This window comes from Amblyraja radiata, chromosome 9 (genome assembly GCF_010909765.2).
Source record: "Amblyraja radiata isolate CabotCenter1 chromosome 9, sAmbRad1.1.pri, whole genome shotgun sequence".
Classification (NCBI taxonomy): domain Eukaryota; kingdom Metazoa; phylum Chordata; class Chondrichthyes; order Rajiformes; family Rajidae; genus Amblyraja; species Amblyraja radiata.
In genome coordinates this window covers 7,693,027-7,708,618 of record NC_045964.1, presented here as the reverse complement: position 1 = coordinate 7,708,618, position 15,592 = coordinate 7,693,027, and the positions used below count along the sequence as shown (strand labels likewise).

The following is a 15,592-nucleotide window of genomic DNA, read 5'->3' as shown; positions in this document are numbered from 1 at the left end:
AACATCGGGAACATGTTTCCTGCCTCTAGTGTGTCCAAGCACTTAACAATCTTATGTGTTTCAATGAGATCCCCTCTCATTCTTCTAAACTCCAGAGTGTACAAGCCCAGCTGCTACATTCTCTCAGCATATGACAGTCCCGCCATTCCGGGAATTAACCTTGTAAACCTACGCTGCATTCCCTCAATAGCAAGAATGTCCTTCCTCAAATTATGGGACCAAAACTGCACACAATACTCCAGGTGTGGTCTCACTAGGGCTCTGTACAACTGCAAAAGGACCTCTTTGCTCCGATATTCGATTCCTCTTGTTATAAAGAGGAATCGAATATCCTCTGGCACTCCTCCATTGTCAGAGTGAGGCCCAGCGCAAATGGGAGGAACAGTATCTCATATTTCGCTTGGGCAGCTTACATCCCAGTAGTATGAATATTGACTTCTCTAACTTCAAGTAATCCTTGCTTTCCCTCTCTCTCCATCCCTCCCCACCCAAGTCGTAACAGCTTCAATGTCGCCTTAGTTAGATACAAAATGCTGGAGTCACGCAGGTAGCATCTCTGGAGAGAAGGAATGGGTGACGTTTCGGGTCGAGATCCTTCTTCAGACTCTTCGACAAAGTAGTCTTGTTGGTCATATTGCCTGTACTCGTTCTCACCTCGCACACATAGAAACATAGAAAATAGGTGCAGGAGTAGGCCATTCGGCCCTTCGAGCCTGCACCGCCATTCAATATGATCATGGCTGATCATCCAACTCAGTATCCTGTACCTGCCTTCTCTCCATACCCCCTGATCCCTTTAGCCACAAGGGCCACATCTAACTCCCTCTTAAATATAGCTAATGAACTGGCCTCAACTACCTTCTGTGGCAGAGAATTCCAGAGATTCACCACTCTCTGTGTGAAAAATGTTTTCCTCATCTCGGTCCTAAAAGATTTCCCCCTTATCCTTAAACTGTGACCCCTTGTTCTGGACTTCCCCAACATCTGGAACAATCTTCCTGCACCTAGCCTGTCTAACACCTTAAGAATTTTGTACGTTTCTATAAGATCCCCCCTCAATCTTCTAAATTCTAGCGAGTACAAACCGAGTCTATCCAGTCTTTCTTCATATGAAAGTCCTGACATCCCAGGAATCAGTCTGGTGAACCTTCTCTGTACTCCCTCTATGGCAAGCACACAGCTCACAATGGCCTGTTTCCTATATCATCGTTACTTTTTTGCATATCTTTCTTTCAAATATTCTATATCTCTCGACATCACCATCTATATCTCTCGTTTCCCTTTCCCGACTCTCAGTCTGAAGAAGGGTCTCGACCCGAAACGTCACCCATTCCTTCTCTCCAGAGATGCTGCCTGTCCCGCTGAGTTACTCCAGCTTTTTGTATCTGTCTTTGGAATGAAACTATTTCTCTTTCATCTGAAGTTGACCATTGTCCTGAGTTACACACCTTGGTTATTCGGACAAACGATGAGCACACGATTTAAAAACCCAACAATGCCTCATGCAGTTTAAGTGTACTTGAGAGTGAAATCATCTCTTTGCTTATGAACTGCTGTGATTGGAAATATCAGAGCTAATTGATTTTGGATTGAAACCATGTTGGAATTCAGATGTGGCTGAGGGGCTGTGATACCTTCTCCGCATCGCAAGAGCAAGAAGATACTGGAAAAGAATAACCACACAAACTGCAGATGTTGCAGATGTCCTCATTCTTTAGGGAACGGGGGTTCCCCTCTTCCTTCATAGATCAGGCTCTCACTAGGGTCTCCTCGATATCCCGCAGCTCCGCTCTTGCTCCCTCTCCCCCCATTCGCAACATGGACAGAGTCTCCCTTGTCCTCACCTTCCACCCCATCATGTTGTGTAAATTACGCGCAAATGACGGCCAAGTGGGAAAGGCCCTTTGCCTTGCAGAGAGTGAGAAGAATCAAGAATTGTTGAGTGTGTTGCAGGGTAACCAATAGTGAGGGCTAATAATTAGTAAATAGCGATGTGGATTGGACTAATGCGGTGACAGGAAACAGCAGACCATGCCTAACAGGAATGGAATTTCATCGATCATGCCTGCACCCATCATTGTAACAGAAATATGCATCTCCTGTTAATTAATTTAGACTTGTGGATAATCATCTCAGTCTGTTTGTGACCTAATTAAGTCTTTCTGAGTTCCATTCTGTAATTAAGACCTTGATTTACTGTTAATCATGTTTCTGAGTAACCTTGTCATCTGAGAATATAAAAAATGTACCAAAGTCACACTTCTTTGATTATGTGTGCACCCATCAATGTAACAGACATTTAGACCCAGTGTTCAGGTCAGCTTTATCTGGTGTCCTGGTGTGGACCAGTTTAAAAAATCGCACCTTACCTCAAACACCAACTCCGTGTGGTCTTTCCATTTTGCTCCTACATTGAGAGTGAGGACTAGTTCCGGAGGAGAGTGTCAGAGGAGGGAAATGGATTCAAGGAAGAACCGGTGGGTCTTAAGATCTTCCTGGTGGGGGATGGAGGTGTAGAGGGACTGGACATCCATTGGAAAGATGAGGCAATATGGGCCGAGAAATTGAAAGTTATTGAAGAGTTAAAAGGTGCTTGAGGTGTTTCGTTCAGTTTAGTTTAGAGATATAGCGCGCAAACAGGCCCTTCAGCCCCCCGAGTCTACACTGACCAGCGATCCCCGCACATTAACACTACCCTACACACACTAGGGACAATTTACACTTATACCCACTTATACAAACCCAAACCAATTAACCTACAAACCTGCATGTCTTTGCAGTGTGGGAGGAAACCAAAGATCTCGGAGAAAACCCACGTGCTCACGGGGAAAGCGTACAAACAGCATCCGCAGTCGGGATCGAATCCAGATCTCTGGCACTGCAAGCGCTGTAAGACAGCAACTCTACCGCTGTGCCACCATGCCACCCTTGGATGGCTTGGATGTAGGTCGAAGGGCCCGGACAAGGGGCGATCGGATGGATTCAAGGTCTGTGGAGATGAGTTCAGTGAGGGGGGAGCAGGCAGAGAGCTGGTATCTTGCCTCAGCACAGTAGAATGAATGAATGAATGAATGAATGAATGAATGAATGAAAGAATGAATGAATGAATGAATGAATGAATGAATGAATGAATGAATGAATGAATGAATGAATGAATGAATGTATGAATGAATGAATGAATGAATGAATGAATGAATGAATGAATGAATGAATGAATGAATGAATGAATGAATGAATGAATGAATGAATACTTTATTGTCACATGTGAGGAGTCACTGGGAAATTTATTGTTTTGCATACCCAAGGTATGTAAAGAGTCACCACCTAAAGGGCGGCCATAAAGTTATATGTCAGCTGGCTAGACTACAGCAGCACCTCTCTTGTCAGTGGATTTAATGACAATGTTGGGATTGTTGCAGAGTGAACGGTGGGGTGGGTGTTCAAGGGCCGTTAGATTGTAGTGGGTATGGGATGTGGAGAATTCAAGATGGTGGATGTCACGCCAGCTGTTGGAAATACAAAGGTCCATAAAGGGTAGAAGGTTGGCAGTGGGAGTCGACATAGTGTCAAAGAGTCATACAGCGTGGAAACAGGCCCTTCATCCCACGCCAACCAACATAACCCATCTACACCAGTCCCACCTGCCTGCGTTTAGCCCATAAGGCTCCAAACCTATCGTTTACATGTACCTGTCCATGTTGTTTTAAACATTGTAATAGTAGCTGCCTCAACTACCTCCTCTAGTAGCTCATTCCATAGACTTTTCCATTTAAAAAAGTTGCTTCTCAGCTTTCTATTAAATCTCTTTCCCCTCATCTTCTGGTTCTTAATTCCCCAACTCTGGTTAAAAGATTCTGTGCATTTCCCTTATCTATTCCTCTCATAATCTTATACGCCTCTTTAAGATCGCTCCTCAGTCTCCTGTGCTCCAAGGAATAATGTCCCAGCCTGCTCAGCCTCTCCCTATAGCTCAGGCACTCCAGTCATGGCAACAACCTCGTAAAACTTATCTATACCCTTTCCCAGTTTAACAACATCTTTTCCCATAAAAGAGTGACCAAAACTGAACACAATACTCCACATGGCCCAATACTCCACACGTGACCTCACCAATGTTTTGTACAATTGTAACATAACAGAGAAACATAGGAAATAGGTGCAGGAGTAGGCTATTCGGCGTTTCGAGCCTGCACCGCCATTCAATATGATCATGGCTGATCATCCAACTCAGTATCATGTACCTGCTTTCTCTCCATACCCCCTGATCCTTTTAGCCACAAGGGCCACATCTAACTCCCTCTTAAATATAGCCAATGAACTGGCCTCAACTACATTCTGTGGCAGAGAATTACAGAGATTCACCACTCTCTGTGTAAAAAATGTTTTTGGCAACACAGCTCGGCGTGCACCCTGCGGGATTTGGTGAGAATAATTCATTTTTATATTGGAATTAACATATATGTCTTTATTGATACTATCACTTGTAGTAGTGTTATTAACAATACATATTGTGGTTTTTCATTTTTTTTTTTTTTTTTTTTCCTTTCGTTTCTCTTTTCTTTCTTATATATAATCAAATTATTATTTAATCACTCTCTTAATGATTTATAACTGTTCTATTCTTTTTCTATCATTATTTCTAAAAAAAATAGTAGATAAGTATTACTAGTGTTTTACTTAATGCAAATTGAATTAATTTGATATAAAGTTGTTTGAAGCATTGTAATTGATTACCTTTAATAAAAAAATATATATACAAAAAATGTTTTTCTCATCTCAGTCCTAAAAGATTTCCCTTTATCCTTAAACTGTGACCCCTTGTTCTGGACTTCCCCAACATCGGGAACAATCTTCCTGCATCTAGCCTGTCCAACCCCTTAAGAATTTTGTAAGTTTCTATAAGATCCCCCCTCAATCTTCAACCTCCAAACCTCTAGACTCCACACTGACTAATGAAGATCAATGTGCCGAAAGCCTTCTTGACTACTCTATCTATCTGTGACACCACTTTCAAGGAGCTATGTACCTGCACTCCTAGACCCCTTTGCTCTACAACACTTCCCAGAGCCCTTCCATTCATTGTGTAGGTTCTGCCCTGGTTAGACTTGCCAAAATGCAAGACCTCACACCTATCTGTATTCAAGGCCATTTAACCATTCCTCAGCACCACCTGCCTAATCAATCAAGATCCTGCTGCAATTTTTGACCACCATCTTCGCTATCGACAAAACCACCAACTTTGTTGTTGTCTGCAAACTTACGAATTATGCCTCGTATCAGGTCATGCCCGGGAGATTTGTCTACCATCATACATAGAGTCATAGAGTGATACCGAGTGGAAACAGGCCCTTCGGCCCAACTCACCCACACCGGCCAACAATGTCCAAGCTACACTAGTCCCACTTGCCTGCGCTTGGTCCATAACCCTCCAAACCCGTCCTATCCATGTACCTGTCCAACTGTTTCTTAAATGATGGGATAGTCCCAGCCTCAACTACCTCCTCTGGCTGCTTGTTCCATGCACCAACCACACTCTGTGTGTAAAAGTCACCCCTTGGATTCCTATTAAAACTTTTCCCCTTCACCTTGAACCTATGTCCTCTGGTCCTCGTTTACCCTACTCTGGGTAAAAGACTCTGTGCATTTACTCGATCTATTCCTCTCATGAGTTTGTATACCTCTATAAGATCTCCCCTCATCCTTCTGCGCTCCATGGAAGAGAGACCCAGCGTACTCAACCTCTCCCTGCAGCTCACACCCTCTAGTCCTGGCAACATCCTCGTAAACATACACGTTAGACCTTCAGCACCTCCTTTACTGCCCCAATTTCCTGTGATTTCTCATGTCTTTCTCCACGGTAAACCCAGAGGAGAAATACTTATTGAGGACCTTGCCCATCTCCTATGGCTCCACACAGAGATGACCACTTTGATTCCTGAGCGGCCCCATTCTCCCTGAATACCCTTTTTTTCCCCAGAGGAGGAGGAATGTTGGAGATGGGACAAGGGGTCATCACTGGGTACAAAGATACAAATCCCCTGTTGAGGTCTGAATTCTGCAAGGGGTCATAACCAGAGGAGTGGAGTATAGGAGCAAAGAGGTATTTCTGCAGTTGTCCAGGGCCCTAGTGGGACCACACCTGGAGTATTGTGTGCAGTTTTGGTCTCCCAATTTGAGGAAGGACATTCTTGCTATTGAGGGAGTAGAGAGTAGGTTCACGAGGTTAATTCCCGGGATGGCGGGACTGTCAAATGTTGAAAAAATGGAGCGACTGGGCTTGTGTACACTGCAATTTAGGATGAGAGGTGATCTTATTGCAACATATAAGATTATTAAGGGATTGGACACACTAGAGGCAGGAAACATTTTCCGATGTTGGGGGTGTCCAGAACCAGGGGCCACAGTTTAAGAATAAGGGGTAGGCCATTAAGAACGGAGACGAGGAAACACTTTTTCTCGCAGAGGGTTGTGAGTCTGTGGAATTCTCTGCCTCAGAGGGCGGTGGAGGCCAATTCTCTGGATGCTTCCAAGAGAGAGTTAGATAGAGCTCTTAAAGGTAGCGGAGTCAAGGGATATGGGGAGAAGGCAGGAACGGGGTACTGATTGTGGATGATCAGCCATGATCACAGTGAATGGCGGTGCTGGCTCGAAGGGCCGAATGGCCCACTCCTGCACCTATTGTCTACTGTCTATTGTATAAAGAGGGAAAACACAGCAGGAATGTGGGCTGGGGTCAGAGGGGGGCAGCAAGGCTCGAGCCAGGTACTGTGTGGAGATGATGTGGGTTCGGAGGGGAGGGGGGTGTGAGAATGGGAGATGGGAGAAGGAGCATGGTTAGAATAGGGAGAATGACAGCAGGACCCAGGTACCATTATAGAGAGGGGAAGTAGCAGGACCACATGGTGTTGTAGGAGGTGACAGCATGGAGGCTCTAACACCTCCATAGCTGCAACTTGACTTCCTGAATACATAATTCCTCACTTGCTTTGTACTTACTATGTTTGCCAATTCAGGTGCTTGTTTCAGTCTGAAGAAGGGTCTCGACCCAAAACGCGACTCCAGGTTTTTGTGTCTACCTTCACTTGTATCGATAAATGTGAGAGTCTCTGACTCCACTACCCTCAAAGGCAGTGAGTTCCAGACTCCAGCATCCTCTGGCTGAAAAGATTGTCTTCAGAAATAAATTCCATCACAACCCGCACCTGCAGTCTCGTTTGAATCAGCCCCTGCTGTGGGGTGAGGTCCCACTAATAATTTCCATACCTCCCTCAGTTGCTGCCTGCCTCGGGGAGTGTTTTCTGCTTCAGGAAGAACAGAGCCAGCTTTTCCAGTCTCTCCTGAATGTGGTGATGCTCTACCGCAGGCTCCATATCCTCCTGTCTGGGTCGCGGGGTATTGGCTACAAGGAGAGCTCGGAAACGTTTGGACTGCTTACTCTTGAATGCCACAGGTTGAGGGGGCACCTGATAGAGGTATATTAAATTATGAGAGGCATAGACAGGGTGAACAGTCTGAAACGTTCCCCAAAGGCGGAAAGGTCAAGGACAAAAGGGCATAGCTTTAAGGTCAGAGGGGCTAAGTTTAAAGATTTGTGAAGTTTTTTTTTACACACTGGAACGTGGTTGGAAACAGATACGTGGCCATTGAGGCTTTTAGATAGGCCTGTGATGTGCAAGAATTAGAGGGGTATAGATCATGTAGATTAGCTTATCTTGGCATTAGGTTTGGCATAGAATCAATAGAATCACTCCATCACAAACGGTCTGTGTCAAGGGTGAAGAAAATCATCTCTGATCCCTCCCACCCAGCTCACCACATCTTCCACCTGCTGCCATCAGGAAGGCGCTACAGCTCACTGTCCGCCAAGACATCTCGATTTAAAAACAGTTTTTACCCACACGCAATCCGAATTCTGAACACACTATGATAACAGCACATATCCTCCCCATGCATGTACTGTATATTGTATGATGTTGTGTTTTATGTTATGTTTGACGGGAATCAGCCTACCTTGTAACATCCTGTACTGAACCTGAATTCCACCAGCTTGACTGTGTGGTCATTAAATAATCTAATCTAATCTAATCTAATCATAGACATTGTGGAGCGAAGGGCCTGTACATGTGCTGTACTTTTCTATGTTCTATGCTATGAACCTCTGCTGCACCGTCTCAAGTGAAATCGTGTCCTTCCTGTAGTGTGCTGACCAGAACTGTACAACTAACTGTGGCCTAACCAATGTTTTATAATAGAGTTCCAGAGCTCCACCACCTCCTTGCCTTTATGTTCCCTCGCTAAACCTACAGCCAACTTCAAATGGGCTTCATGAAATCCAGTGTATTTGTAATTCTCCTTTTCCCACTACACATCTGCAAAGTTGTTTGGACAAAGTTGTTTGGACCAGACCACTTGAAAATTTAGAGTTAGGAAAATATTTGGATCGTCCAACAAAACACAAAGTGCTGGAGGAACTCAGCAGGTCAGGCAGCATCCATGGAGGGAGTAGACAGATGGCATTTCAGGTTCGGTCCCTTCTTCAGTCAGTCTGAGGACCTAAAATGTCATCAGTCCATTCCCTCCGCAGACGCTGCTGAGGTCCTCATGTACTTCACATATAACTCATGATTTCAGCATCGAATGTTTCTTTGGGGATGTTCCGCAGTAGTTTCCGTGAATTAGGTGCACGCGATCATGAGGAAATGTTCGGTGGCTATAAGCTTACTGTGGAATTGCAGGGTTTGGAACTCATTGCTTGGGAGTTTAGTGGGAACTAGGACCTCCACTATGTTCACTCAAGTGTATGCACCAGCTTCTGAAATGCCAGAGCCCACAGGACTACTGAGCCGGGATTAGATTAGTTTACAGATACACCATGGAAATAAGCACCTTGGCTCACCGGGTCCACACCGATCACCCATTCACACTAGTTCAATCTTATCACTCTCTCATCCACTCACTACCAACTAAGGGCAGTTTACAGAGGCCCGCACATATTACAAAACCGCACATATTTGGGACGTGGGAAGGAAACCAGAGCATCGGAGGAACCCATATGGTCACAGGGAGAAGGTGCCAACTCTACACAGTCAGCACCCGGGGTCAGGATGCAACCCAGGTCTGTCGTGCTGTGAGGCAGCTGCTCTACCAGCTGCACCACAGTGATGCCAAAAAGCTCTGCAGGTGAAGCTGTAACAGCAAAGAGCAGGCCTTTCATCAGACCAGAAATGCCACCTATTCCTTTGCTCCAGATATACTGCCTGACCTGTTGCGTTACTCCAGCTTTGTGTGTCTACACAGTTTAAACCATAATCTACACATTCCTTCCTACACATTTTGGCTGCCCCACTGTGAAATCTCCTCAAGGTATGCCTACTTTGAAGAAGTTCTCCTCCTCTCTCCGACGAGAGTTCTGCAGCATCCTCTCATCTCTCTACCTCACCATCCATATCTCTCGTTTCCCTTTCCCCTTGACTCTCAGTCTGAAGAAGAGTCTCGACCCGAAACGCCAGCTATTCCTGGTCTCTAGAGATGCTGCCAGTCCCGCTGAGTGACTCCAGCTTTTTGTGTCTATCTTTGGTGTAAACCAGCATCTGCAGTTCTTTCCTACACATCAAAACTCGAACACGCTCTCTTTTTCACTCTCCGCAGATGCTGCCTGACTACTGGGTGATTCCAACATTCTTGATTTTATTTCAAAGTCCAGCACCTGTAGCTTTAGTTTAGTTTAGTTTAGAGATACAGCACGGAAACAGGCCTTTTTTCCCAACGAATCCGCGCCGACCAGCGATCCCCGCATGTTAACACCATCCTGCACACACTAGGGACAATTTACACTTGCACCAAGCCAATTAACCTACAAACCTGTACGTCATTTGAGCGTGGGAGGAAACCGAACATCTCAGAGAAAACCCACGCAGGTCAGGGGGAGGACGTACAAACTCCGTACAGACAGCACCCGTAGGCAAGATCGAACCTGTGTCTCTGGGACAGTAAAGCAGCAACTCTACCGCTACAACACCATGCCACCCAATTTTGTTTTTTGGATTTCAGCATTTTGGTGGTTCTACTCTAAATCAGTTACTTTAAAACCTCTGCCAAGGGAAACAGCCCACTATCCTTTCTGTTTCTTAACCCCTGGCCCCTCCATCAGGTCTTTCTCAGCCTCTTCTGCTCATAAGGTCATAACGTCCTGTGATAGGAGCAGAATTAGGCCATTCGGCCCATCAATTCTACCCCACCATTTAATCATGGCTGATCTATCTCTCCCTCCTGACCCCATTCTCCTGCCTTTTTCCCTTAACCCCCGACACCAGTACTGATCAAGAATCTATCTATCTCTGCCTTAAAAATGTCCATGCATATTAATACTATCCACACACACTAGGGGCAATTTACACTTATATTAAGCCAATTAACCTACAAACCTGTACGTCTTTGAAGTGTGGGTGGAAACCGAAGATCTCAGAGAAAACCCACGCGGTCACGGGGAGAACGTGCAAACTCCGTACAGACAGCACGCGTAGACAAGATTGAACCCAGGTCACTGGCGCTGTAAGGCAGCAACTCTACCGCTGCACCACCGTGCCGCCCTTCTACACTTTCTCTGCTCTATGTTGTACTAAACTCTTGGTGAATCTTAATATCTGTGTCTCTAAATTTGGCAGTCCCATTCTTTACCACAAACATCTTGAATGCTTCTTGAAACACCTTCCTTGGTTCCGTGACAGGTTGTACAACTGGGTTCAATGTGTGAGAATGGTTGGCTTGTACTGAGTCTCGTCCATTTCATCAAGACCAGTCCCTGTGGATGCACAATGAGCCAACCAGCATGCACACAGCTCGGCCAGTTCTAACGAAGGGAGGGGCACTGGGGCACAAGAAACTGCAGATGCTGGAATCTTGAGAAAAACACAAGTGCTGGAGGAACTTAGCGGATGTTTCCGTTTCAGTTGGGCAGACAGATGAGAGGTGATCTCATTTGGGAAAAGATTCTGAAAGGACATTTCCCCCCTGAGGAATCATTGTGGGACGATAAGTTTGAACAATTAGCTGCAATTGACATGTCAGCGATGAGCAGCAGTAGCAATCAGGTCTATGCGTGACTCCGAGCCTGACTCAGTTCAGTTTAGTTTATTGTCACGTGTACCGAGGTACGGTGAAAAGCTTCTGTTGCATGCCATCCAGTCAGCGGAAAGACAATACATGATTACAATCGAGCCATTTACAGTGTATAACATGATAAGGGAATAACATTTGGGCCAGAACTCTCTCCGGACTTGAGCCATTAGGAGGTAGTGACCATAATATGATTAGTTTTAATCTACAATTTGAGAGGGAGAAGGGTAAATCGGAGGTGTCAGTGTTACAGTTGAGCAAAGGGGGCTATGGAGCCACGAGGGAGGAGCTGGCCAAAGTTGACTGGAAAGATATCCTAGCAGGGATGACAGTGGAACAACAATGGTAGGTATTTCTGGGAATATTACAGAAGGTGCAGGATCAGTTCATTCCAAAGAGGAATAAAGATTCCAAGGGGAGTAAGAGGCGACCGTGGCTGACAAGAAAAGTCAGGGACATTATAAAAATAAAAGAGAAGAAATATAACATAGTGAAGATGAGCGGGAAGCCAGAGGATTGGGTAACTTTTAAAGAGCAGCAGAATATACCTAAAAAGGCAATACGGGGAGAAAAGATGAGGTACGAAGGTAAACTAGCCAAGAATATAAAGGAGGATAGTAAAAGCTTCTTTAGGTATGTGAAGAGAAAAAAAAAACAGTTAAGGCCAAAGTTGAAGACCCTTGAAGACTGAAAAAGGTGAATTTATTATGGGGAACAAGGAAATGGCAGATGAGTTGAACAGGTACTTTGGATCCGTCTTGACTAAGGAGGACACAAACAATCTCCCTGATGTATTAGTAGCCAGAGGATCTAGTGTGGCGGAGGAACTGAAGGAGATTCATATTAGGCAGGAAATGGTGTTGGATAGACTGATGGGACTAAAGGCTGATAAATCCCCAGGGCTAGATTGGCTGCATCCCAGGGTACTTAAGAACGTGGCTCTAGAAATTATGGATGCATTGGTGATCATTTTCTAATGTTCTATAGATTCAGGATCAGTTCCTGTGGATTGGAGGGTAGCTAACATTATCTATCCCACTTTTTAAGGAGGGTGGCAGAGAGAAATCAGGGAATTATAGACCAGTTAGCCTGGCATTGGTGGTGGGGAAGATGCTGGAGTCAATCATAAAAGATGAAATAGCGGCACATTTGGATAGCAGCAACAGGATCAGTCCGAGTCGACATGGATTTACACAGGGGAAATCATGCTTGACTAATCTTCTGGAATTTTTTGAGAATGTTACCAGGATAATGGACAAGGGACTAGGGAGAGCCAGTGGATGTGGTGTATCTGGACTTTCAGAAAGCATTTGATAAGGTCCCACATAGGAGATTAGTGGGCAAAATTAGAGCACATGGTATTGGGGGTAGGGTGCTGACATGGATAGAAAATTGGTTAGCAGACAGGAAATAAAGAGTAGGGATTAACGGGTCCCTTTCAGAATGGCAGGCAGTGACTAGTGGGGTACCGTAATGCTCGGTGCTGGGACCGCAGCTATATACAATATACATTAATCATTTCGATGAAAGGATTAAAAGTAACATTAGCAAATTTGCAGATGACACAAAGCTGGGTGGCAGTGTGAACTGTGAGGAGGATGCTATGAGAATGCAGGGTAACCTGGACAGGTTGGGTGAGTGGGCAAATGCATGGCAGATGCAGTTTAATGTGGATAAATGTGAGGTTATCCACTTCGCTGGCAAAAACAGGAAGGCAGATTATTATCTAAATGGTGTCAAGTTGGGAAAAGGGGAAGTATAGCGGGATCTGGGGGTCTTGGTTCATCAGTCACTGAAAGTAGGCATGCAGGTACAGCAGGCAGTGAAGAAAGCGAATGGCATGTTGGCCTTTATAACACGAGGAGTTGAGTATAGGAGCAAAGAGGTCCTTCTGCAATTGTACAGGGTTCTAGTGAGACCACACCTGGAGTATTGTGTGCAGTTTTGGTCTCCAAATTTGAGGAAGGACATTCTTGATATTGAGGGAGTGCAGCGTAGGTTCATGAGGTTAATTCCCGGGATGGCGGGACTGTCATATGTTGATAGTTTGGAGCGGCTGGGCTTAGAAGGATGAGCGGATATCTTATTGAAACATATAAGATTATTAAGTGTTTGGACACACTAGAGGCAGGAAATATGTTCCCAATGTTGGGGGAGTCCAGAACCAGGGGCCATAGTTTAGGAATAAGTGGCAAGCCATTCAGAACGGAGATGATGAAAAACAGATAGTTGTGAGTGTGTGGAATTCTCTGCCTCAGAGGCCAGTGGAGGCTGGTTCTCTGGATGCTTTCAAGAGACAGTTAGATAGAGCTTGTAGAGATACCGGATTCAGGGGATATGGGGAGAAGGCAGGAACGGGGGACTGATTGTGGATGATCAGCCATGATCACATTGAATGGCGGTGCTGGCTCGAAGGGCCAAATGGCCTACTCCTGCACCTATTGCTTGATCCACTGAGTTCCTTCAGCACTTGTGTTGTTGAGTCAAGAAGAGTTGACATAGATCTCTTACTGCGATTTGTGGGGATAATATAAGAAGCAGGAGTGAGAGTGGGCAGTAGGCCCTTCGAGCCTGCTCCACCACAACTTGCACAAATCGTGTTGAGTTCATGTTTCGTTGTTCAAGCACATTGAGGTGAAAACGCTGAGGGACTTGAACTGGAAACAGATGCTTCCCGACCTGCTGAGACACCTCATGCCTCCATTAACTACTCATTTGCAGCCTCTACCCACAACAATCCTGCCCCATCAGAGGTTTCTCCTTGCTCCTATCCATCCCCAACCTCCCCGCAGCTTATACCCAGCTTGCTTTCTTTATCCCTGCTCTGACTGACTGTTTCTCTCTCCACAGACGCTGCCTGCCCTGCCGAAGATTTCCGCCACTTTCACCTATCTTGTCAAATATTCAACCCGGGAATTGTTTTGATATGCGAACTTGGGTGTTTGTCACTCGATGAATACAACTGACCAAAGATCATTTAGTCACTAATCTGGTACAAACTGGTTCAGGTAGAAGGGACTCGACCCGAAACGTCACCAATCCCTTCTCTCCAGAGATGCTGCCTGTCCCGCTGAGTTACTCCAGCATTTGGTGTCTATCTTCGGTGTAAACCAGCATCTATAGTTCCTTCCTACACAGTTAGTTTTCCTTCTCTTCCCGTCGTAGCTATTTAGTGAGGTTTGGCTTTAATAATTGTTAAAGACAGACACAATGATGCTCCAACAAAAATCTGTAAAACAACATGAAGGTTTACACTGACTCAACGTTGTCAAAGGTATTGAATGCTCTTTCAGCGTTTAGTTTTAGTTTAGTTTAGAAATGCAGCGCGGAAACTGGTCCATCGGCCCATGGAGTCCGCACCGACCAGTGATCCCCGCACTATCCTATACACATGAGGGTCAATTTTACATTTCTACCAAGCCAATTGACCTACAAGGTACACAAAAATGCTGGGGAAACTCAGCGGGTGCAGCAGCATCCATGGAGCGAAGGAAATAGGCGACGTTTCGGGCCTAAACCCTTCTTCAATTGACCTACAAACCTGCACGTGTTTGGAGTGTGGGGAGAAACCGAAGATTTCGGAGAAAACCCCGTGCAGGTCACAGGGAGAACGTACAAACTCCACACAGACAGCACCCGTAGTCAGGATGGAACCCGGGTCTCTGGCGCTGTAAGGCAGTAGCTCTACCGCTGCGCCACCGTGCAGCCCACTGCAAGGGAAGCCTTTGGCAGAGTTTGCGCACACTCGTGTCAGAACCCGATCTCCTACTATGTAACTACAGCTCATCATTGAGGCTCGGGTTGCAAGAATGCTGGAGTCAGTGTGAGGTCGACATGACAGAGATACAAGGGACAGCAGAGTCTCAAATCTATATTTTTTACAGGTTTGATATATCAGTTGTGCACTTTCAAGTGACCTGTACACTAAATTCTCGATTCCATTAGAGTCGTGTGCCTTAAGCAAATGGTTATAAAGGGCTGTGTAACATTACCTTTGCAGCAATCAGCTGATCTCTCTGGGTGGGACCACCCATCACCTGAGCACATCGGGGTGAAGGGGAGAATAACATGGTTTTAACCATGCACTGAAGTCCATAAGTTCATGAGATAAGAGCAGAAGTAGGCCGTTCGGCCCATCAAGTCTACTCCGCCATTCAATCGTGGCTGATCTATCTCTCCCTCCTAACCCCATTCTCCTACCTTCTCCCCATAACCTCGGGCACAGAAGTCGGGTCTCGACCCAAAACATCACCCACTCTTTCTCTCCAGTGATGCTGCCTGTCCCGCTGAGTTACTCCAGCTTTTTGTGTCTTATCCCTGAAGAAGGGTCTCGACCCGAAACGTCACCCATTCCTTCTCTCAAGTGATGCTGCCTGTCCCGCTGAGTTACTCCAGCATTTTGTGTCTAACCCCCTGGCACAGAAGACTAACGAAGCTGGGTTGGCTGCCGGCCAGACCCTATCTACCCTGAATACAA

The 15,592-nt window shown here is 45.6% G+C and overlaps 1 protein-coding gene across 4 annotated transcripts in view; it reads right to left on the bottom strand.

The window, feature by feature from the left end:
- dpf3 (double PHD fingers 3) overlaps nucleotides 1–15,592 on the bottom strand; it is a 175,360-nt gene that overhangs the window by 27,513 nt on the left and 132,255 nt on the right. The gene's annotated exons all lie outside the window — the stretch shown is intronic.